The sequence below is a fragment of the Protopterus annectens genome, chromosome 3.part0 (genome assembly GCF_019279795.1).
Source record: "Protopterus annectens isolate FY-2018-M chromosome 3.part0, PAN1.0, whole genome shotgun sequence".
Taxonomy (NCBI): Eukaryota; Metazoa; Chordata; order Ceratodontiformes; family Protopteridae; genus Protopterus; species Protopterus annectens.
In genome coordinates this window covers 1,066,427,918-1,066,451,932 of record NC_056731.1, presented here as the reverse complement: position 1 = coordinate 1,066,451,932, position 24,015 = coordinate 1,066,427,918, and positions in this window count along the sequence as shown.

The window sequence follows — 24,015 nt, the reverse complement described above, 5'->3', positions numbered from 1 at the left end:
TCTGTCAATAATGGCCAATCATTGTAGGTATACAACAACTCCATGTATATGCATACAGACTGCTTATTGCTTATGTGATACACTGAGGGACATCAGCATAGCTTTGGAAATGTGTATATCAAAGGCCAGATGAAATCACATGTGTCTGTTTGTACACATCGGTACCCCTGCTGCATGTTGTGTGCTACGACCAATGTGGTACTATCAGGATACTATATGTAGTACATGTGGATGACTATGCTATTGTTGACTCATAGCTACACAACATGGGTTTGTCAACAGGTATCTGTCTGTATGATACCCTTGTGGAGGATAAGTGTCTAATCCAGGGAATGCTTTGTAGGCCACTGTATGCATCACCAGATGTGGACGTACATATCCCTAGTGTGTTTGCTTGTACCTAGGATGGACACATGCCAAACAGAAGTGGTCACAGGATTGTGTGCTGGTCATTACCACTGGTAACTGGTATAGTACAATACCGGAAAGATTCTGATGCTACTGTGTATCCTACAGCTGTGTGTCAGTTGTCAAGACCTCATCTAACGATTGGTTAAACTCAGGCTGTTGAGGTTATGTACACTACCAGAATGCTAACCAATGACCGATATCAACAGTATCACCCACAGCATAGTGTCATACCATGTCATACACACATGTGTACCCAAGTTGTGACATATGTGTAGTGACATGCATATTGGACACCAATAGGAAATATGACGTATTAACGCTGTGTAATACAGGGCATGTCACCCTTCCCATGTGCCCACCATGCACATACATGCAAACAGTGCACCTCCGCCATGTTCACGAATGTACACCCTGAAATCTGTACTGCACACATTACACACGTAACATCCACTCGCCAACACATGCTGCCAGTACCACACACAGCAGCCAACTGGCAGATGTGTGGACAATCCATGTTTTGATTTAACACTGGTGTAAACAATACTAAATTGATAATCAGTGCTGTGATGCATCATGCCTGCTCAGATACACCTACAAGGATATCATTACACTTTACTGTTCACAACATGCTAACATTGCTACACTGCTAGTAGGTCACCCTGTGCATCAGCACCATGTTATCCTGTTCCTGCATCAATGTCACAGATGACAGGAGGTGGCACAGTTTCATCATATGCACAAGGTGTGTGATTGTTTTTCCAGAGCCTGACAATGACTCATCCAATCAACATGTATGTGTGTGTGTGTGTGTGTGTGTGTGTGTGTGTGTGTGTGTGTGTATGTGAGAGGGACAACAGTACAGTATGGGTCAGTGTTGATGTGATGTGTGTGTATGTATGTATGTGTTAGCCCTACGTGTTGGTAGTATGTGTGTGTGTCTGCATGCACACAGTACCCCCTTGTGGCTGCCAAATACGGGAGTTTGTGGGACAGCCACAGACTGTACCTGCCAGGCTGTACAGATCACTGTCTCCAGCCACGGACACAGTACCTGTGGCTGGCAGGGGTGACACGGACAGTATCGGGTACTAAGCCAGACTGTGTACTATCGTCAGAGGCAGAGGGATGTTGACTGGACCCATGTCCCTGCTGGGACTGGCCAGAGCCACGTGCACATGGTCATCTCGGACAGTCTACTGACAGCCCAGCCACAACATTGCTGGGGCTGGTACTGGCACTACGGGAGCGGCTGGCACTTGTGTGTCATCTGCGACAACTGCCAGCTGATGATGTTGCTAGCATACGTCCACGTCGACGGCCCAGCCGTCCTGCACTGTCCTGGCACACGGACATAACATTGCGGAGGACATCTAGTGTCTCCCCCCAACGTCTATCAATGACATTGGTGTAATTGTGGATGGCACCGGCAAGGTCACGGATACTGTCATTGATCATGGTGTTATAAGCCCTCTGCACCCTTAGTCCCTGCCTGGTGTACCGTTCCATATGTGCCTGTGCTTGCATCACAGCCTGGAACATACCTGAGGTTGTGAGACCTGTGCAGGCATGCCTGCCAGGGGCATTACGACCAGCAATGCTCCCACGAGAACCCCTGGACATATGCCTATGTGGCACCGTTCCAGGTGTCTGGGCATGGCTGCTGTGTGGGGTTGCATGTGCCATAGATACCACACTTTCCTGGTCAATGCCTACCATATGCTGTTCCTCACCTAAGGCCATTGGTGTTGAGGGATATAATGGCAGTATGTATGTGCACATAGATGGGGTGGAAAGCTGTGTACTGTCGATTGGTGAACCACCGACAGACCCTGTCAAACATGCCTGTGCCACTACAGATGTATCATCATGGTCACTATTTGTGGCAGTGACCTCAGGTTCCCTGCTGCACCCATCCAACAATACCTCAGCACCTGTGAGAAGGAGACAGGAAGCACACTTTACCATATGTACAGGATGTTCGCACACATGCACACATGCACACATGCACACATGAACACATGCACACATGAACACATGCACACATGCACACATGCACACATGAACACATGCACACAAGCACACATGCACACATGAGCACATGAACACATGCACACATGCACACATGAACACATGAACACATGCACACTAATACACTACACATTGAAGTTGACACACACACACACACACACCAACAGCAATATGGAACATAGTCGTTAGTGGTTGATGGTGGAGTACAGTATCACAAGCCAAAAAGTCCTATCACATGTGTCAGCATGCAGGATGTGTGTTGCTCAACAGCATGCAGTGCGAGTGTAGAGAGTCCTTGTTGATAACAGTATACATGTCATTGATGCATGTGTGTTGTTCAGTGATTGGCCTCACCCTGGTACACATTGTGTACATGGACACAACATTGCACTGCAAGTCTGAAATACTTTCCAATGTCCTGTGCACCGTCACTCATAGGTATACAAAACATGGCCATATGCACACAACTGTCAGGTGTATAACAATGAATGTTATGTGTAGTACTGCAGGTACTGTAACTGGATGTAGTGCATCATGTGGTCACTCAAGGCCACTGATGCATGTCACACTGGCAACTATCTTGCTGTACCTGACCTGCACCACTTAGGCTACATTTAACAATTCACAGACAGTTGTTACATGGGCATGTCAGGTGTTCAATAGGGAGCATTGCCTAACATGACTGTGTTGTGTGTTAACGTGTGTCACACCACCCCATGATAGGCCTCTACCCCCAGGTATAGTATGTGTGCTGTGTTGATGACATATGGGATACTGGAGTATGACCTTACAGCAGGTGTCTACATACGCCATGCATATCATATTAACACATACTGCATATGACAAAGTGCTGTATGTTGTGTGCATGTGTATTGACTCTGCCTATACACTGTCCACTACAGTGGACCCCACTTGGTTGTGATGCTCTGTGTGTTACATGTGTATGAGTCAGCTACTCATGTCACTGGGAAGTGCATAGTCACACAGAGAACATGCAGAGCATGCACTATGTTTAGGTATGTAACGTGTATATGGCCTACAACTCTCCTATGTCATGCACATGTTATATGCTATATTGACTGTAGCCCACTCACCAGCATGGGTCTGCTGTCTTTGCTATCACACCAGAGGGACCTGCAAGGATATGAGACAGTATGTCAGTGTCAACAACTATGGCATTTCTGCTGTGAGTCTTCTATTATACAGTAGTACATGTGGTGACCGTCACAGGCATACAGATAATGTCCCAAATTATCAGTATTGCATGACACCAGGCTCCACATATTCTGCATACAGAGTACACATCTGATTAATGCATATTATAACACTTGGGATAACAGTGGTCTACGGATATGCCATGTTACAAGCACTCTCGTTATCACTGTGCTGGGTTACTCCAACCTCCATGATGACACAGGTGTGTTTTCCTCGTTGGCCAAGAGCCACCATGTTGAGGAGCAGCTCTTTCACTCTGGTGAGGGGGATGTGTAGCAGCACCACCACCTGTGGCAAGCTGTTGGCTGTGGACATCGGAGGCATGCAGCCGGACATGTCTGATTAAATCACTGCAGTGATGGCGTACCTGCTCATAAGTCCAGTTATGCATGCCTACATCATTCACCCAATTGACAACATCCTGTCACAGTGCAGTGCAACCGTGCTGGTCCTGGCAGGATCTTGAGAACAATAGGTTATAATGTTGGATGAGTGCATCTGAGATAACTTCCTCCTCCTCAGGGGAATAGTCTGGCTTTCTGTTGTGTGACATAACCCTGGAAGACAATTAAACGGTAATTGTGAGCAAGTCATGTGGCGCACTCAACATTCTAATGTACAGACATCTGTGAAATGCCATATATAGCAACCTATTGGCTGTCAGTAGATACACACTTTTAATACCACAGATGACTGCTAAGCCCACAACTGCCTGATAGTGCCTGGCACATACTATATACCAAACCATGTTCTGCACAGCCACAAAGTGAAACCAGTATGTAAGACTATACAACAGTACATGGCACACTGTATGTGACACAATGCAACACCTAGCCACAGGAGGTGTATATAAAGCTAATGCATATAGACATTTGTCATCCATTGAAATCAATGTACAGTACGGTTACAGTACTACCAGTACACCACACTATTTGTTGATAGCAAACACCTCAGTAACATATCTGCACATTCATCACTATAGGTGGCATACTGCTGTACTACACTATACATTTTGCTAGATACGCACCTATATCCTGTGACACACATACCACCGAGGCCATGTTACAGGCATACCCACACACACATCAGACATACCTACAAGACACTAAGGTATGGCAACCCAGATTACATTTACCTGTGTACCATACATTACTGTGTGTCAGCACCTACATAACCTCATGCCTGAGGTATGTAATGTGTGAGCACTACAGGCAACAAACAAAAGTGTGTTACCAAGCCATGTGGATATAAACCATACTGTGCAGTTGAGGCATGCAGCTTCAGGTAGTACTACAGTCCATACGTGACTTGTATTCACTAGTGTTATCAATCGCTTAGCATACATGTACTGCTTTAGCCTACAATGGCACACTCCAGTCGACACCATGGGACTACGTCACAATGTATGCCATACTGCTTTTCCTGCCTGGCAATAGCATATGGACCTTTGGATGGGATTAGAGCTACAACACTACATACCATGGTATACACAGATTCCCACTAGGCTATCACACATATACACATCATTGACACATTCACATACACATTCTCCATCACACACAGTCATCCTCACATAGCATGTGATGCAACAAGTACATGCGTGTGTGTATCGTGTCTAGGTATCTGATAGGCTGTTATCCATAGGGCCTATGGAAGCTTGGACATATGGTACCCTGCACTACAACACCCATGTAATGTAGGTTCATGTGCCCCTGTCATGCAGAGCCACAGGGGTGATTACCGGGTTGTGTTTCCTATCTCACATGCAATCATCATGGTTATTCATGGCAACTGCTAATGAGGACCTTCATATGCTGTTGCTAGGTAGTTGGTTCCACAGTACAGTATGTGCCTGTGATGATAATGTGCCAGTCGAGCATGTTCTGCTTTTCACATTACAAGGTGTAGATCAGTAGAGTGTGTATCTTGTCTGGTGTTCATCTGTTTACATGGAGCACGTCCAGCACCTGTGTGTTTGCCATAGCTTTGTATGTTAGGCAGGGGTAGCCTCTGGGTATGCGTTATGCGACACAGTGTAGCTGTGGTTTTGTAAGACAGTCAGCAGAGGGCATCTGTTGGAGTCCGGTAATACTCTTTGTGAGGTATGTGTCTGGCATCTACTGTTGCTGTGGATGTCTTCTGGGGTATATACCAACAGGGACATTGTACTCTTTGATGGGTGTTATGACTGATGAGTGGAGTGGAACACTGACCTCTGTTTCCATGGATGACACACATTTACTGACAACATGTGGACTGTACTAGGTTTACATGACTAGTGTGGCACAGTGATCATTATTAGGGACACTACTGGTCACCTGTGTCCCGTAGTCTCTTTTCACACCTTCAGTGTTGAGTACACTAACATCTATGTGTTAGTTCATGGGTACAGGGCTTTTAACAACAGGGATGGCAATACATGTACAACATTCAGCTGGAGCGTACATTTGAACATCCACTGGTGTACACATAGATATGCATATTGGCACATATACAGTCCACCTTTCAGGGTGGGAATATCAATTATGCACAGGTTGAGGGGGATAGAGGTATGTAATGATGTTGCACAGTCTTGTGCAGAATGCATGGAAGGTGTTCTCAGCCCATATATGTTTAGCAGGACCCCTATCTGGAAGACTATATACCTAACAAGTTATACCCATGGCGTTTGAACAACACATGTCATATGCCAGCACTGTATGCTGTCTTGTTTGACACACACTACAACCTACATATATGTATGCACTTAACAACCTGCACCAACATATCAATGTCCACCCTTCACAAACAGTTGCAGAATGTGCTTTGCTCTATGCACATGTTCAGATGCTTTTAAATCAGACACACATGTATCTCGACATATGTGTGTGCCATACAGACACAAGGTCCACACTGTTGTAAGTCCATACACCTTACAGATGACCTGTTAGGCCTTTCTACAACATGGACAGTCATCACATGTGTGCATACAGTAATAGCATAAGGGTATACATATCTGAAAATTATACATTACTATGCTAGCCTGCTACAGCAGTTGCCAATGCTAAGCTACACATTCTGTGACTATCATGCATGTCTTACTCTGTGACATCAAAGTTTATATAGGTGTTTGCAGTACTCACCCGAACTGCCATTAAATGCAGTACTGTACAGACCATAGATAACATGTTCAGATGTTTGACATGTACTGCTGAGCTACAATTGTCACACTTATGTCCCACTGCACACAGCTACACAACAATGTCTCCATGGCAATACTCATGCATGGCATCAGTGCATACATACCTACTGCTGCCACATATGCATGTTTCAGAGGATCTACAGTACTAACCATAAACATCTACTACTTGCTGGTAACTACAAACTGTTACATACCTGTATGTCCCTTTCAGGTCTATCTGTGTATGTTTTTTCTTTTTTTTTATTTTGAGTAGAGAAACGTATTGTTGTTAGTTTTAAATTTTTTTTCTTTTTTTTTCCTGCTTGGAGTTGTTCACTATCTGGAACATGCAATGTAATGATTGCATGTGGGGATAGCAAGTACTATCTGCTTTTATAGGTATCTGCACATGTGCATGTGATGCCCTCTGCACCAATTGTTGCACAGCATTTGGTAAATGCATACAGCCTGCTGTGTGTTAACTGCAGTACTCACTGTCATAGCAACCCTAAAAAGCGAATTTCTAACTGATCTGTGCCTCAAAAAGTTTAAATTGCATTTGCCTTCTGCTTTTTACAGTTTTTGCACTTGTTTTATATCAATTTAAGTCATTTTTGTATTGTATAACTGTTGTAGGCTACACACTAAAGTGTGCTAGCTTGTTTATAGCATTTACAGTGTTTTCTGTGTGTTTTTCTGCTGTTTCCTGAAAAAACAAACAAAAAAAAATATTCTCTTTTCCCGCCTTTGCTGAACTAGATTAGTCCAGATCTCAGGTTTTGCTGAATTCCGGACTGTGGTATAGTTTCCTGAGTTACCCATATCCTTACTTGGATAGGAGGAAGCTTCTCTGTTCACCAGTGAGAGTGGGGAGCTTTGAGCAGCCTATCTGTCCCTGGAGGAGTGGTCTCAGCCCTGAAACTAGTAGCTTATTGGCTGCTCTGGGTCAATTCCTATCTCTTTCAGTTTCCCTGCTTTAAAACCCGCATTTGTGTGGTTTTGCACGATTTTGCACATAGCGCAGCATCGGGCAGCGCCGCTTAAACGGGTTTAAACTATTCCCAGCTCCACAAAGTCTGCTCTTCACTTTTTCCCTTAGAACTGTTCTAAATCTCAAAGTAAGCACTCTATTTTAATTCGAAAGCCCTGCAGTTGCTCGTATAAGTAATCTTATAAGTAAGCACTAATAAACTAAAGCACTACACCCTCTTATACTCCCTTTAAGTACTTGGCTCCCTATTGGTCCTTTTTGATCAGTCAAAAAGTAGTTGCTTATACTATTCTGGCATGTCCAAAAGTCAGTTTCTGGTTTACTCTCCAGTCCAGCTGGTGAATCTGGGAATCTTGAGGCAATGTTACAACTGCCTTATGTACACAGACCACCCTCTCCTCCTCCCAACAAGCTCAAATATATGTGAGAGATGCAACTATATAGCCAAACTGGAGGCTGAGCTCTCTCAACCCAATACTGGTGCAGTCAGTCAGGAGGAGAAGGTAACCACACACAACACAAATCCAGTCTCATATAGACCTATCGCAACAGAAAACCAAACACATAAACACACAAAGACATACTCAGAGGCTCAAAATAAAAATCTGCCCAAGCAGCAGAGACCTCCAAAGCAGACATCCAAGCAACCGCTACCCCACAACAATACCCACGTATCACATAGTTCACAAAGTCAGTGTGCCACACAGTCACAGCCCTTAAAGCTAAACAACACACCTAATACACTTGTAATAGGTGACTATTGTCAGACACACTGACATCCCACTCACCAGGCTGAACAAGGAGAAGGTCACTGTAAGCTGCCTGTCGGGTGCCAGGATCCACCACATAACACAAGCACGCAGGTCACTCCAAAGCAAGTACAGATATGACTCCGTCATTGTCCATGCTGGTGTGAATGACCTGAGATGTACCTCCCTGGACTACATGAAAAGAGACATAGAGGAGCTCTCTGATCATGTAGCCCAGGCCGGTATGACCCTGACCTTGAGTAGCATCTTACAACCAAGAATGATACCACAGTATAAAGACAAAATGATCCATTTTAACAATTGGCTAAAGTATTGGTGTCATTCAAAGGGGATCCAGTGTCTGTCAGCCTGGGATGATATGCTCGACAAGCCACGTTGCTTCGCTAGGGATGGCTTGCACCTGTCACCCCTGGGCTTTCGAATACTGGCTAAGGCTCTTGCCACACACATAGTGCCTCTTTTAGGCAAGGCTCAAAAGACAAACCCACCTCCATAGACAACACAAAGAAAAAAAAACTAAGGGTAATGCTGCTCATCGCCAGAAGTCTAAACCTCAAGATGCACCCACTCGAGGCTCTCCTCAGTATGGAGAATATCGATATCTGTGCAGTAACAGAAACCTGGTTCAAGGCTCCCAATAGCACCTCAGCACTACCAGGTTATACCTCATACCATGCTTTTTGGCCCCAAAACTCGGACTGAACCACAAAAGAAGGGGGAGTATCCATATTCATCAAAGATACCCACACCTCCAGGTTAGTGGCACTGCATGAAGCATCGGAGACCATCCATGTGCAACTAACAGTGGGCAAAACTGCCTTTCAGTTTGTAGCCTGCTACAGACCACCCTCCCAAACTCAAGAACCCCAAGTCGGCTTTCCTGAGAATACTGGAGAATATGAAGGTCTCTCCAAACACCATTATATTGGGTGACTTCAACTACCCAAACATAGACTGGGAGCACTACTCAAGCCCTAACACCCTCGCCCAATGGTTCCTAGAATTTATAAACTCAAATGCTATGGAACAACTGGTCACCACTCCCACAAGAGGGGAAAGCATATTGGACCTGATCATCACCAACATGGGGACTCTATGTTCCATACCAGAGGTATACCCCTCATTGGTAAGATCTGACCATAAATTAATCTCACTGGACATCCATATCCCGTCCCCAACCCCAGCCAAGGAAACCACAGTGAAGAACTTCTCAAAAGCAAACTTCACACTTCTCAAAACTGAGGTGGAATCCTTCAAAGCCCCCGGGCCAGTGGAAAATATGGCCCAAACCGCAGAATCCCTTACAAACGCTTTCTATGGACACCTACAGGAATGCATGGATTGTGCTATCCCAAATAAAACCAAGACTCATTCCTCCAAAGGCAGGAGACCTGTCTGGTGGACCCCAGCCATAAATAAGCTATACAACAGAAGGAGGTAGCTACTATATGATAGAGCAAAATCCCAAAAAGGGAAGGCATCTCTGATCAGTACTAGCAAGAAACTACGAGACCTCATAAAATCATCTAAGGCCAGCTGCAAAAGAAAAAATTGCACAATATGCTAAAGATAATCACAAGGCCTTCTTTAGTTATGTCAGGAACCTGGATGGCAACTCCCAGATATGCTCTGAGTTAGTTCAAAATGACAAAAAAATACACTGAACCCACAGACATTGCCAACATCCTGGCAGACAGGTTCAGTGCAAACTCCCCCCCCCCTTCCCCCACAAAAGAGCAAATGTCTATCCCAACAGAGTGTAGCCTCCCTGACATCACAGATGCACAGGTGAGAGCTGCCCTCTCCAAAGCAAAAAACACAGCATCAATGGGACTGGACGATGTCCCGGGCTGCGTCTTACACGAACTCCAAGAAGAACTGAACCCTCACATAAAGTCACTGTTCAATCTCAGCCTTACTACAGGATATGTACCCAAGGAATGGCGTACAGCAACAGTGGTCCCACTCCACAAAGGTGGTGCCACAACAGACCCCGGAAACTATCGCCCTATAAGCCTGACTAGCCTGGTCTGCAAAGCTATAGAGCGTATCATCATGAAGCTCATAAACAAAGACATTGGGAACCTCCAAACATTGGATCCTACCCAATTCGGCTTTGTTAAGGGCAGCTCTTGCCTCTTGAACCTGGTCGACTTCTTTGAAACAGCCACCAAGGCCATAGATGAAGGGAAGGTAGTCCACACAGCCTACCTGGACCTCGCAAAAGCCTTCGACACAATACCACACTCGGGCATCATAAATAAGCTCACCAGCTTAAATATCAACCCCTATGTCACAAGATGGGTTGCAAACTGGCTCAGGGATAGAACCCACATGGTCAGAATTGCAGGTGGCATGTCAGACTCTAAACCAGTTACAAGTGGTGTCCCACAAGGCTCAGTCCTGGGACCTCTCTTGTTCGGTATATATTTCTCTGAGGTACAGGCTAACATAGGAGGACTATGGCTGGCCAAGTTCGCAGATGACTGCAAACTGGGTGCCATAATCGACTCGATGACTGACACAAGCATCCTCCAAAAGGGTCTCACAGAGATGGATAACTGTTGCCAGAGCCATGGCCTAAAGCTAAATGCCAAAAAGTGCATAGTCATCCCCTTTGGGAAAAACAAAGTGCTCACAAATTACCACATAGGTGGTAATCCATTAAGTACAGAAGAAGTAATTAGGGATTTGGGGACCCAAGTAGATAACAATCTCTCCTTTGACAATCACGTTGCCAAAGTGATTAGAAATACCTTCTATATAGCCCACCTTATCACAAAAGGGTTCACCTCTAGATCAAGAGAGGTCATTGTGCCCCTCTACTCATCAGGCCCATAATTGAATACAGTGCCCCATTTGGGATGTACCTTACCCGACACCTGCAGCAACTGGAAAGACCCCAAAAGTACCTCACCAAGGGGATCAGGGGACTCAAACTGATGCCCTACGCAGTTAGGCTAAAGAAACTCCAGCTCTACTCAGTTGCTTACCACCTACTCAAAAGTGATCTGTGCCTGACGTTTAAAGCCACGTCCAACCCAGAATGAATGGACATGCTCCACCTCAGGAAATCCAAATCCCTTAGAGCTACATGCTCCAGGGACTTAAACCTCAGCACAGAAATAAATAGGACACGCTGGAGGGACAGATTCATATCCCAGACGCTCCCCTCACTCTGGAACAAAATCCCAATCCATGTTAGGCAGAGTCCCTCAATGACCCTCTTCAAGAGAAATCTTGACGAGTGGATGGGAGATCATAGGTTTACCCCCTGGGATCTCTTCTGTGTCCCTACTAGACAGAGGCACAGTAAACTAACCTCAAAAGGGCTATCTTCTGTGACCTACTATACAGACGCACAGTCAACTAATCTAAAAGGGTGATGAAAGCCAAACACACTCTGGCTAGGCTTATAAATGCCCTAGGGCAGATAGCCTAGTATCAACCTATGAACCTATGAACCCAATGCTATAAATTGCTTAGGTATGTAGGCATAGCCCTTTCAGATTTTCAGACTGGGGCCCATGCTTGTTTGCTGTGGACACTGTTGTGTAAGTCAGAAGGTTGGTATACGTCTTATGAATGCAGATAGTGGTGTAGACAGTGATGTACATGTTGTACTCAGACCTGCCTGTTGCCACTTCCAGTACTGAGCTATCAGTGTAGAGTTTTACTCACCACTACAAGTGCTTACACAACATTTATGTGACTATGTAGTTTAATTTCTACTCATATTATTAACTGCCATACAAATGTAGTTACTGAGACATATTCTCTTGGCACATGAACTGTTTGTGAACTGTTATACTGGGTATGTTAATGTACTGACTTCTGCAGGGTTTGTGTTTTTTAGTGTTGACATTAGCACAGGGTTTGCAGGACAACTGAACAAGTCTTGTACGCCTACCTACACACTTGGTAGACCCTAGACGCAGAAGTATCTTTTAATGGGGGGGGGTGCTTACATACAGAGAGCATTATGCATTAATGTGTGAATATTATCTTACTGGACTTGCAGGATTGTTGTGTACCTGTGAGTTTATCAGGGCAGGTCGTCTGTCTGCATAGTTCCAAACTGTGAACCTACACATATGGTAGCCAGAGGTTACACTGTCATTCTTTGTCTGTGCAACTCACAGGTGTTTTCAGCACTGTTACAATGGCATTGTTACAGTCAGTTGCTACCAGTACATATCTACATCCATTGGTATTACTGTGTTATACTCCTACATAAGGGTATGCTTGTGGAGGTCCTAGCAAAGCTATTTGCAGAGTGTGTAACAGCAGTATAGCCAATATGCCTGTGTGTTTGTGCCTCTGCTGGGCCTATGGAACACTCAGATACATCTTTGCATGGAGTCAGGGATAGGTAGTTCAAAGTGAGGTACACCTTACACATAATAGGGACAGTAGGCATAGACTTCAGTGATGCAGTGCATATAGATTACTACTCCTTTCATGAAGTACAAGTGGTGTCTACTGTTATTATTGTCAGTATTCATTGTGTAATAGCCCACCTTTCTGACTGACATCAGTACTTTTCTGAGGGGTTCGGCGGGACACAGCTAAAATATGTTTCACAATCAGGGTCATCCCTGGAAAGTTGTCACAGTTAGGAGGTATGGCCTCTGCCCTACTCAGATATGCCAGTGTTTGTCCTGCTATGATACTGTGTGGGGGTTGTAAAGTGCCTCTGTAACATTATTTTCTGCTTGAATGGCTGCTTCACACATCACACTCATGTAATGCAATTCCACAACAATTGCTGGTAAAGTTCCACAGAACAAGCTTTGAGTTATGGCCTTCCTATTTTTCCTTTACATTCACTCATTGTAATGCATGATATATTTTTGCAGCAACAAGTTATTTTATATCTGTTGTGGCTTAGTGGTAATTCATGCAGTCTAATGTGTCCAAGGTCTGGGCTTCGAGACTAGCACTGTTATTTTATTTTGCTGCTGAGCAGAACAATGGCCCTGACACAGAGTGACTAAAGCATTTTTAAGCAGTTGTAAGTGGGTTTGCGCAGGTTTGCTCGACCCTTAGCGAGGCTTAGCTAAGTGCACACATGCGGAGTATGACACATGGGGTGGGTGAACACAATTGACAGAGACGGATGTTGGGAAATTGCAAGCCCATGAGCCCACAGATGGTAACAGTGGGACTGAGATCCCCACCTATGGGCAGTCACCACTGAACATTCACACACCAGAGGGTGGCTGTGATGGGGGGTTGCGTAGGAGGGGCAGGCTCACCCATGAGTCACGCCACTCTCGCCTTGAGCTGGCATAGGGGATCAGCGACTAAACGCTGTATCTCCCTACACACCACAACCCGGACCCTTCGGAGGGTGACAGGTGGCCCTTCACCCACTCTTTTTCAGGCTCGCTCACTTATATTACATGACAGTACATGCAGAGATAGTATTCCAGACTTATTTTACCTTTATCACTGAGTTAGTACACTGTATTTCTGGCTGTCTGACTTTTGTTATATAACAGTATATGCAGAGTATGTATTCAGGGCATTTTATAGCTGTATTATTGGGCTACGACACTTTTTTCATGCTCTCTCACATATATTATATAACATTACATGCAGAATTATTACTAACCTGCCTGGTGGGGCAGCCTTAGCAGCCTCTCTGCATAGGCTTGCTGATTCATAGCACGAACGCCTGCAGCTGTGAAGTAAATGAAGGGATATTGAGACATACCTCTCCATTATTTAGACTATATTAGCATGTCTTACATACTGCATTCCATGGCTACCTACTTAGTAGTGGGGCATCCTGCATATGACAGGCCTCCTGGATCCATTGGTTTAGAAGGTCCTGCTTCCATCTCTTCAGGTCTGCATGGTGGTGATGGACCTGCTCACCAGTCCTAGGGACGCCTGTGGCACTGGTAAGTTCATGAGCCAACCGGTTCCATGTCTCTGCCTTATACTCTGTTCCTTGGAACTGGCCCTGCAGGAGTCGAGACTCATGACGATGGACTAGGAGCCAAACCATATATTTTGACTCCTCGATGCCCCAGCGTTGCACTCGGAAGCGACTTCCCTCTCCAGCACCTGACATTCTAACTGCAGTTGTGGGCTACAATCAGTTATGGTGAGTATTCCCGCCTATGGAGCTTAAATATGCTGCATTTCACACACTTTTTTGTGATTGGCCATTTTTGAAAATTCTCGGCTGCCTGCAGACCTGCTTAGCAATGGTTAATCTACCATTTCTAAGTATATATATATATATATATATGTTAACAGTGGATGTTTACCCTAAACTGTCGTGGCTTAGTGGTTCAGTACTTTGATTATGGTGTACAGTGTCCTGGGTTCGAGCCTTGTCATTTTACTGCTGTCCAGACAGGTTTGGGGGTGTGGCTATGTTTAAGCAACTTTGCTCTACGTTGCTCCACGTTGCCCGATGGTGCACTGGTTGCTCTGGGGAAAGTGCGATTTAGCTATGGGCAACTACATTGCGCTGGGTAAAGTGCGATTTAGCTATGGGCAACTACATTGTGCTGGGTGATGCGCGATTTAACTATGGGCAACTACATTGCACTAGGTGAAGCGCTGCTTAACTGCAGACAATTATATGTCAGGTTCCTTTATAACTTTACATTTTGTTCACTGATACATAGGCCATTTCAATGCTTTTTAGTAAAAGTTTTATCATATCTGTCAGGACTTATTTCATATATTCATTTTGAACATAAAATGGGAGGGGGATAGGTGGGACTCGAACCGTGAATACCTCCTCTTTGTGTGAACGCTCTACCACTACGCTATTACTATTTGCCATCATTCGCATACACATTCCTTATTATACTCTTCCATATCGACATTGCAAACTGCAGCTAAGCAATGGGCACACCCGCGCACACACGCGCAAGTACGGGCAGCTATATCGGGAATTAGAAAAAAAAATAATGTTTTACTTTTTATAACTGTGCTGGGGGGTTTACAATGTCAGGGAGTGTGGTGTTGGGTATGTGGACATTTGAGCGGACTCGCTGTTGTGTGTTGACATTTTGCATTTCACACACTTGCAGGGGCGTGGACCTTTACACTGCTCGGCAGTCGGACACGCCCCCTGCTTGCCTGCACGGTCCGTGTTAGAGTTGGGGTTGAGTCAGCATGCCCTCATGAATATTCATGGCACACTGACGTTATACCGTTCAACTGCAGCCCGCGAGTAAGACTTATTTAGTCTTACACGGGGGATTCGTGAATCCGGGGGAGTGTTTAGGAAAATTGGGAATTTGGTATAGGGACTTAATGTTCTCCTGGACTGCATGTCTAGTAACTATCTATGAACTGATTTCAGAAGAAGAACATTTAAAAGAAATACTTAAGATTATTTAAAAAATAAAGAGCCCCCTTTTAAACATCTTAATACAATACAAAACAGAAATGCAAACACTCAAAAACATTGACTTTTGTTTTGGTAAGACAGTAAAAATGAGTCTTTTGCATTTATTGAATCTCACATTTGTCGTAGACAACTGTCATGTTTCAGGAAGAAAAGTAAAGTTCTACAATATACAGGTAAACACTTACCAGTATTTATAAAACTTTGGAAGGATAAACTGTTTGGCACTATAGTAGGATAAGTTTTTAAGCATTAAAAACTTAACCACACTTCCATGGTCATTAAATACAGATTTCTAGAATGATGGAGCTGCTTTTACAGAAGACTCTACTTACAATATCCTTACCATTGGCAGCATGTCTACAGTTATTGTGTCTGTATTCAAAATTGTGAGGGAAAAGTGAAGTGTCCTATGATAAAGCACTGCAGCATATGTGTGTGTGTGTGTGTGTGTGTGTGTGTGTGTGTGTGTGTGTGTGTGTGTGTGTGTGTGTGTGTGTGTGTGTGTGTGTGTGTGTCTTTCTATATGCATGCGTGTTTATGTAGAAGGGTGAAGTAGGTAGAAAGCGTGGTGATATTGGCAAATTTGTGCCTTAATCATTGAAAGGCAATGGTTCTCTATCTATCAAGGAAATAAAGTAGACAACTTTATAAAAGCAGCTTGAAGAAATTGTATATAAGACAAATGGCACATTTATAAGAGGGAGTATTCATTCGTGTTTTTCTCTTCCCTCCCCTGACCTTGACTGCCCAATGGCTACCTTGACTTACCTGCATTCCATAGTCACATTTGTTCTTTTTCATGTGGAGACTAAAGACTATTTTTTCTTCAGACAGGGACAAGATCCCTACAGCTAATTTTTTCTTGGTTGGAGCAAAACTAAAATCAGATCATTTATTTCCCTTGGAGGTGACAGCTGGGTATTAGGGAGAAGGCCAGTCTCTGCTCACTCAGTCAGAGAATTAAACTCCCAGTACAAGTACAGCTGTGACTTCCCCATCATCTTTTGAAAGTAGTGAAACAGAAGTGTTACCACACAGGACACTCTAGTGGGAGGAGCTATACTGCTTCAGTTGCTGTCACCTAAAGCAAATGCAGCACCATTCCCTCCGGTGGGGCACACATCTTATGCCCACAACAGCTACAACAGATGGTATAGCTACTAATCAAACCCAGATCACCTGTATTGAAGTTTAGACTTTATCCATATGCACCAAAGCTGCTGTTTTCTACATGCATATTCTAATTTTAATTATGATTATATATTTATCTATTTAAGTTTAGGATTCAGATGTTATATGCCTTGTTAGTTTACAGATTATTTTTCTTGTAGTTGACTGTCTATACATGTCAGGTTATGGCACTTCAAATGTATCTTAATTCTGTTTCAATATGTGTTTCTTTTTCTCCCGTCTTCTTATCGGTTTCATTTGCACCAGTTATCTTTTATTTCTCTTGTTTAGACATGTTCACTGGCACTTGTTATTGCCTGTGAATATATGACAGTAGCTGTGGTCTACCTTGTAATTTTAGTACCATAAACACATTTAGAATTGTTTTTTTTTTCCTGGATACAGTGCATATGGCATTTGCTAAGATATAAAACACACTGTTCAGATGCATCTTTTTTTCTCCAAATTATGTTACCAAGATCATGCGTACAATACCTGAACACATAGCACAACCCATCCATCTTAGAATATTCAGTGGTATTCACCAATATAACGTAACAGACAAAAGAAAAGTTTTTGCATTACTGTTGCTGTAGTTGCTGCATAGCATCTCCTACTTAAATTATTCATAACAAAAGCATCTCTGTTTGCAATTCATATTTTCTTACCTCTTGTTACACAGAAGTAAAATATTTTTATGTTACCAGTATAATGACATGATGATATTACTTGTGTCTGAGAAAACAAACTTCAATGCAGGTAAAATTTATCTGGCTTGTAACAGGAAACATTTGTATTATTTTATTATATTAGATCTCACATAAAATTGGAGGCCGAGTAGCATCATACTTCTGACAACAGTTTTGTTTAAATGTTTAAAAGTATTCCAGTAATACTTTTAGAGACAACAGTATAAACATTTCACCAAAAGGGATGTAAATAAATTAAGCAATCTAGCTGCTACTGTGATGCCTTTTTAAATAGGTCTTGATTTCAAGAATAGTTTTAATCGTTTTACTATATGTACATGAGCTGCATGTTAATAAATCAGAACAGCTAACAGTAATAAAGGGAGAAGAACCTCTGTACTTAGAGTAATTGTAATAAACTAAACACTGAAATCCTGGAATATAGGAATAAAAATTACATATTCTTCATCAAAATTATAAATATTTTAGTCTAAAAATGCTGACAGTTCTGCAAATGTGGTGCTTTCAAATCTCAATTTTGCATTTTCAGCCTAGCTAAAAACAGATATTTTTGAGTAATGTATTTCTGTCCCATAAGCCGTTATCTTTACTTCTTCACCTACTCTCAGGAAATCCCTTCTTGTAGCAACTGCAATTTATATCTGCTGCTCATTTCATATATATTTTGAGCATGTACTTAAACATTTCTGGATGGTAAGATTTTCCTTTATGTTTTCTACCTGTATCTTGCAGTTCTTGACAGCTATTGCCAAGTAGCAAAACGAGGCATTTGGACAATTGTAAATGATAAAAAAAAAACAGTCTCTAAAATGCTTTTGAATAACACATAAATATAATGTTTAATTATATAAAAATATAATTGCAGACAGTGTGGTATGTTACCTGACTGCATCCACATTAGACAAAGACCTCTGCAGCGCATGTCATGAGTTATAACTTGATGACAGATGCACACTGATAGACGAAAAGATCAAGAGAAGACCCCCTGCTGATTACCTAGCCATAAAAGGTACAACTGAAGTCAAGAGTCTGTTTTAATGGAAATAAAAAAAAGCAAAAAAAAAAAAAAAAACAGACAGGAGCCATGTTAAAAATGATCTAAGCTTTCATTTCAAAGTATAGATTTCCAAAGATGGTGGGTGAATAATAAGAAAAAAACTGTTTCTCAGCAAGTCTAATCTTAAATTATCTCACATCACAAATGACATTTAACATGGAATAGTATATTCCAGAATGTATTTGCATATCTTTGTGCAGTGATTTGCTATCTATCTAGCTATCTATTTTGTCTATCTCTAGCTCCTTATCATTCATCTTTGTATTGCATTTTAATCAGCATTTATTCCTTATATAAGGAGCAGCCATATTATAAACTATGCAGTGTCCTCTCAGCCATTTTTTTTAATTTGTTATGAATAGTTGGAAGTCTAAGCTTACTATTTTCCACTTAAAATTACATCTGACTGAGAAATACTGAAATAATTCACTTCAGAGAATTTCTTACATAAATAAAACAGAATGTGCTTGCAAAATAGAAAATGAATGTTTGTATATCTGAGTCCCCTAGCAATATGTTTAACATGTATCTGACAAGTGTGGGTTTTAGATATGTCTAGGATATTAGGTATGAGTGCATCTGACCATTTAATTATTAATGGAATTTTACACTGTAATACATACTCTAGGGTTTTAAAATCACACATGTTGATATGGTGTGACTGGTAATGTAAGCAATAAAGAACATATGTTTTAATTATGTTTTACTTGATTAATCAATAGATTAATGACTATTGAATGTTGAGTTTATTAGAATCTGAAAAACATCTACCTACTTTTCTTTGATAGTAGCTTAGCACTATAAAATAAACATTTAATAATGCAACAATTTGCAGTACAACAAAATATGAGATTGGGAGATGCAGATAGTTATGGCTACGAGTCTCCAATATGTTGGCCTGCCCTTTTTTGAAGGTCTGCTTCTATACTGTTAAATCGTAATGTTAGGTTACTTCATTTACTGGTCCCCAGACAAAACATGATAGCACAATAAAGTAATATAAAAGCTATGCAATAGTTTATATCATTGGACTTAATTTTAAATGGCATGCAAATGATCATTGTTAAATATGATTTTTTTATGTTTATGATCCAAAATTATTGTGTAAAATCACAATGCCATAAAATGCATTGGATTAGGACAAAACAAAAATAAATTCAGATCATAGAAGCTACAAGAAAAACAAAGTACGGAAAATGATTTCACAATTATGTTTTGTGCTACATTACAAATAACTTTTCAACAATAGCTTGTGCAGATTCCACAATTATGTTTTTGTGCTACTTTACAAATAATATTTCAACTATAGCTTGTGCATCTGTACTCTTAAAACTGGCTTAAGTTAGCATTTACACAGCTTATAGCTATATAGGATGAAATACTGTCTTGACAATGAACTGTGATGGAAAAGCAACACATCATTATTCATGAGCTGAGAATTGCATAACCTGTAAGAATCTTGGATAGCTGTTCTTGTATACAAGGAAATAAAACTAGTGTGTGAATGTGCAGCCAAGTGTAAACCAGGAATCAGAAACAAAGGCTCACATAGTGTCGAACTTTGCAAAAACCACCAAAATAATAATTCCTCAAGTCAAGAAATCACTTCAAACAGGCACTGGAATAAAATAAATGAGCCACCAGGAATCCATATTAAAATAACAAGTATATTTAATCAACCAAAATGTTAAAATGATACACCGTAACAATGAAAACTAAAGATAAAACAATTACTCTGTTATGGTTGAACACTTTTGTCCCTGAAAGTGGGACTTCTTCAGAACCATTAGATAACATGTTTTATTCACCTAAATGACAATCATACAGTCATGTGACATGATTTAGAAATTACATGAATAAAATTTTAATTGCGTGGATGAAAAAGATGTAAATAACCAGATGAAAACCAAGCATGTTAAAAATCAAACATGTTGAAAACACATTTTAAAAACAAACTTTGAAAAAATAGGTGGATTATTACATTGTATAATAAAATAAAAATTTAGGGGGGAATTCAGTAAAGCCTACATGAGTTTTTTTTTTTTTTTTTTTTTTTGTGCACACATTGCTGTGAATGCGTATATGAGTATGAACATTTTTAGATCAATAAGTGCCACTAGGCAGCTGCAACCATGTGCAAATACGGAAAGTTCTGTGTAATGTAAATTACCTAATAAGCAGGTGAATCTTATGCAAATGACCTAGGTGGAGGGATCCAACAAGCAGAAAGACATCTGTCTAGACCCTGTGTCCATGTCCATAGTGTACTTGGAACTTTTCCATGTACAGGAGTCTATATGGACAGAAGTGGATGTAAAACATCAGAAATATGGACATAACTCCCCAGAAAATGTTAAGAACATACATATATGTACAAAAGGTGCATATTGGATGTCTGAAAAAGGAAGAGAATATGTAAAAATAAATAATGTTTTTAATAATTTTGGCATGTTTGCATTGTGTGCCACCATGTGCAAAAATGCTTCACTGAAAATAAAAAAAGAGGAAAAAAAGCATTTTATAATATTTGTCAGAAATATATTATAGGACATTGCATTGCATCTCTACAAGGGTGCACTGGTGTTGTTGCCCAAGTCATATGGCTATGAACCATGTAGTTTCCAGGCTGTCAGTGCTGATATGCAAGCAAATGAGGTGGATGTCTTGAATATCAAAAAGGAATAAGCGTGTCCGCATAACTACTTTGTGTAGGCTTCCTCACCATGTTGATATTTCCACTATATATGAATTCCCAGCAGGGGGGTGTGCCCCATTAATTTCAGGAGTTTAGAATTCCTGGGGCATATGTTTGTGCTGCATGCCACATAGCTGAGCGTGTTCATGTGGAAAGACCACCCATGTCACAATGATGATGTAGTTAGCAAGTAATTAAAGCCAAATATACTGAAGTATAGATTTTGACTTTTGTATAAGCTATGCTGCACAGCATAGCACATAGCTTAATGTGTTCTTGTGGCACACTACCCATGTGACAGTGATGATGTAGGCAGCAATGAATATAGAGCAGATATATTTAATAAATATTTACTAGTGTGTATAAGCTATGCTGCGCACGGGGGTGCATAGTACCACATCATGCACTAATGTAGGGCCATTAAATGATGTTAACTACAATTTAGGCAGGTGAAATGCATAATAATTAGCCAATCACACATAGTGGACCTAGGCCAGACCTGTATAAAGTATGCATACACCCTACATTCTGATTTTCCCCCAATGCTGTGGACCATTGGAGTACAAACTTGGGAATTTTAACTGAGATAATGCTAGGGGCTGCTGCAAGTCTGCTGCATCTCTATGTACTAGATGCTGAAGTCAGTGCTACTGATGCTGATGACAATAATCTAGGCTCAGAAGAAGAAGTGAGTTCAGGCTCAGGGTAACCTTCCAGGAGGTACATGAGGGTAGATAGGGACATATTACAATAACTCATTGAGCTCTGCCACCCTCCTCGTAGAGCCAGAGTCAACAGAGGGGAACCCATCCCAGTGGAAACAAAGGTATATGTAGCCCTTAGAATACTAGCTACAGTTATTTTTCAAAGAACAACTGGAGACATGATGGGGGCATCACAGGCATCTGCATCCATGATACCTCACCATTTCCTGGATGCTATGCTACCACATGCCAGTGAACACATATCTTTTCCCCTCTCCCTGAGGTGAGGGTCAGCAATATGCAAAGCTTCTACCATGTAGCACACTACCCTGAATTACTAGGAGCCATAGATTGCACTCATGTACACATCAAGGCACCACCTGATGGGGAGGGTAGAATCTATGTCAACTGCAAGGAGTACCACTCCATTAACTGCTAGGTTGTGTGCAATGACCAGGGGATTATCCTGAATGTATTTGCTGGCAGCCCTGGCAGTAATAATGACTCACATATCTGGCACACAACACAGCTGAATCAGATGTTTTTTAAGGGGAACATCCCACACAGCCATTTACTGGGGGATGCTGGCTATGTCTTGGAACCATGGATGATGACACCCATCAATAATGCACACACACTCACAGAAGAACACCATAATGAGGCACATACACAAACTAGGAACATCATAGAGCATGTGTCTGGACTTCTGAAGTCATGGTTCCAGTGCCTAGATATATCTGGTGGAGCCTTGCAGTATTCTCCAGCCACAAGTGCACATATATTCACAATATGTGCTATGCTATACAGTCTGATCTTGTGGAAACAGCTGCAGCAGGATTAACAAAGGGAAGGGATACACAGCCCCACACCAGTGCCTAGGTCACCACAGCCACAATCAGACGAGGACTCGGAGAAGGAACCACCTGATGATTTCCCTGTAAGCAGAGATAGGTGTGCTCAGTATGCCTTGGCTTTGGCTAAGCAACAACAGATAGCACATTCACTGACAACCTAGGGATGTAGGGACTGACACCTTTCTCCTACTCACATACAGAAACTAAAACTGATGCCATGCAACCCACACATTCTGTACCTATCCATGTACTGGCTGTGTATTGCTTGCATCTGATAAAGTCAGCCCTGAACTACAGTTGTGTCACCTGCTGCATTAGTAAGGTAAGTCCATAACCTACACAGTACTCATAAAGATTGTTATGATATGGCATGGTATATATGGATCTGCAACATTATGCAAGTAAATAGTGTGGACTACTTGGACAGAAATAACATCCACATGGGACTACAAATACCCATGCCACTATAATGTTTCCATTACTATTCACTAGCCCTCATGCATGGAATAATCATGCAGTCCTACTGCAACAGGTTGCTGGTATATCAGTCAAGGGAGATGTAAGACAGGGTTACATGATAGTCAGGCTACCGTGTCTCCCAGTAGAACATGTGGTATTGATCCCCTACCGCCATCACTGCAGTGCTCCCTTGTAACTGCTGTAACAATAACTCTTCAATGGTATATCAGCATTCTAGGCAGTCTTAGGACAGTAACATAGAAATTAATCATACATTGTATGTCTTACTTAATGTAGGAATAACAATGTATATATTTATGCAGGTGATTGTGCGATGAATGACGCCTGTTTGTCAAGCAGCTTTTGTGGCTCAAAGGACTAGAGCAATTGGCTTGTGTGATGACGCTTAT